Genomic DNA, 2,641 nt, shown 5'->3' on the forward strand with positions numbered 1-2,641 from the left:
TGTACTCAGTCTGTCCTAAGACCTGTCATGGAAGAGGGTTTCCCACAGACATCCTTGTAGGGACAAAGAGGCCTGAGGTCTCAAGGGAACTAAGTTCTCTCAGTTCCATGGTCCCATTCTAAAATCTTCTCTACTTCTTCTAGTGGTCCTGCCTCCAGGACAGAGGTAAGCTGAATTGACAGAGATAGAGTGGATACAGACACCCAAAGGTAGGGGCTCCCAGCAAAACACCAATCCCCCCAGCTGTGGGGCATTGCTCCAGAGTAGGAAGCCCTGTTTTGAGATTCCAGGAGGCTCAATGCAATCAAGGCGGTCGGTCTGATCTGCCTGGAACATTCTTGGATCATCTCTGCTCCATGAGTCCACAATTACAGCAGCCGGCTTGTCTGAAGCCATTCCAGGAGATGGCCCGCCTTGGAACTTACACTGTTTTTATCTGGAGATGCAGATTTGAGCTCGAGCTCAGATCTGAGGCCTATGAAGTTACAACCAACACTACACTTTTTCCATTTGCCCGATATAAATCTGAAACACACTCAGTGTTTGGCTCCAGCTGGGGAGCGAGCGTGTGTAGCTCTCAGCAACTCCCAGTGCACTAGCCTCGGACTTCCGGTTTACTCACCCCGGACTTCCGGTTTACTCACCCCGTTGTGCTCATGGGACAGTCTGGAATGCAGGGGACTGTTTCCTGGCACCTGGCACTTCCCAGGAAGGTCTTTGAGTCAATGCTTAGCTCTGACTTCTGGAACCAAGTTGATGGTAAACACCCACTCATGTACCTGGCAAACAGGTTTTGGTGCCAATTTGGCCCTGCATAAGATGCTACTGCTAGGACTAAGACAAGGCTCTTCCCACAAAGATTGCAGAGAGAAATACCAATAGCCCAGCGAGAAATTCATGACTGAGAGGCCCCTGGCACCTAGTGACCCATCTAGCCACTCAACACAGGCCAAAGGCTTCTGAGAAAGGACAACGGGGAGCCATGAGGTCCTTCAGGCTCCCACCTGAGGGGATGAGGCTTCCAGGGGAGAGGCAACAAGGATCTCCAAAGGCTCTAGGGAAGGCAGATGGGAACCCAGCAGAGTCCAGCGCAGCTCCCCGGGCAGGGCATGCATCTCAACCCAAGGCCCTCAGATGAAACAGAGAATTTCTAGTTCTGTCCAGCCCAGACAGGTGGAGCCTTCTGGACCTGGCAGAGATTCAGACAAATTAGCCCACTGTACAGAGGAGAAAACTGAGGCTCAGGAAAGGGAACTTTGAAGGGACTCTCCAGGTGTAATAGGAGAAGGACGAGAGGGGTGAGCAACTGAAGGGATACTCCCATGATGCACTGCACCAGGGTCTATACTGGATATTCCCCAAACTGTTCACACATGTCCACCAACCCTGCCCCCATCCCCAAGGCTGTTGAAACAATCCTTTCCACATCTTTCCCCACAGGTACTTGGCATGAATTTTCCAGTCCTTAATCTGGGACTAAGTTTGATGGACCTTTTCCCATTCCTCCTTGTACTGGCTGACTTTGTGTGTCAACCTGACACAACCTGGAGTTATCACAGAGAAAGGAGCCTCAGTTGAGGAAATGCCTCCATGAGACCCAACTGTAAGGCATTTTCTCAATTAGTGATCAAGGGTGGGAGGACCCAGCCCATTGTGGGTGGTGCCATCCCTGGGCTGGTAGTCTTTCCAGTGAACGGGATTGTTGTGGGGAGGGTGGTAATGGGGGGAGGATAGGGAGGGGAACACCCATAGAGAAGGGGACGGGGAGGGGTTAGCGGGATGTTGGCCCGGAAACTAGGAAGGGGAATAACAATCGAAATGTAAATAAGAAATACTCAATTTAATAAAGATGGGGGGAAAAATAAAATGAAAAAAGAAAGAAAAGAAAAAGAGAGCAAGCTGAGCAAGCCAGGGGAAGCAAGCCAGTAAGTAACATCCCTCCATGGCCTCTGCATCAGCTCCTGCGTCCTGCCCTGCTTGAGTTCCAGTTCTGACTTCCTTTGGTGATGAACAGCAATGTGGAAGTGTAAGCTGAATAAACCCTTTCCTCCCCGACTTGCTTCTTGGTCATGATGTTTGTGCAGGAATAGAAACGCTGACTAAGACATTCCTCCATCCAGCCCAAGAGCAAAACCTTGATGTTGTCTGTGTCCCTGACTTCTTCCTCCTGGGTAGCATTTGGGCACGATATCACTCTTTCTACATGGAACCATCTTCTTGTCCCCACTGTCCAGAGATTTCATTCGTCCGTCATTCCTTTACTCCCATGGTGTCCTGTTTTTCCAGCACATGAGCAATGCAGAGGAAGAACCCCGCCCCACTGCGGCAGTCACTTCCCACCCCCTCCTCCCCACACCAGCCTCCCACACACACTCACCGGTTTCTGTCTCTGTTCATTTGCCTGTTGGGCATTTGTTAGGCGTATCTGCCACGTGTGTGGGGAGGGAGGGTTTTCCCAGGGAGGCCAGGTAAGTGGGAGCTAGCTTACAGGTGGTTGTGACCAGGTGACACAGATGCTGGGATCTGAACTCAGGCCTTATAGTTTGAATAAGGAGTGCCCTCCCCCATAGCTCTGGCCCCCAGTTCATGTTGCTGTTGGGGGGGGGGTATGACAGTGAATCCTTGCCAGAGGAAGTATGTC

General features: G+C 51.2%; 1 long non-coding RNA gene across 1 annotated transcript; it reads left to right on the forward strand.

Annotated features, from left to right (window-relative positions):
* Nucleotides 1-658: 658 nt before the first annotated feature.
* On the forward strand, nucleotides 659-2,053 carry LOC134479292 (uncharacterized). The gene is made up of 3 exons (XR_015623505.1): nucleotides 659-759; nucleotides 1,441-1,603; nucleotides 1,850-2,053. It is a non-coding gene; the product is annotated as an uncharacterized LOC134479292 (long non-coding RNA).
* Nucleotides 2,054-2,641: the final 588 nt, after the last annotated feature.

This window comes from Rattus norvegicus, chromosome 6 (assembly GCF_021556685.1).
Source record: "Rattus norvegicus strain SHRSP/BbbUtx chromosome 6, alternate assembly SHRSP_T2T, whole genome shotgun sequence".
Lineage (NCBI taxonomy): Eukaryota > Metazoa > Chordata > Mammalia > Rodentia > Muridae > Rattus > Rattus norvegicus.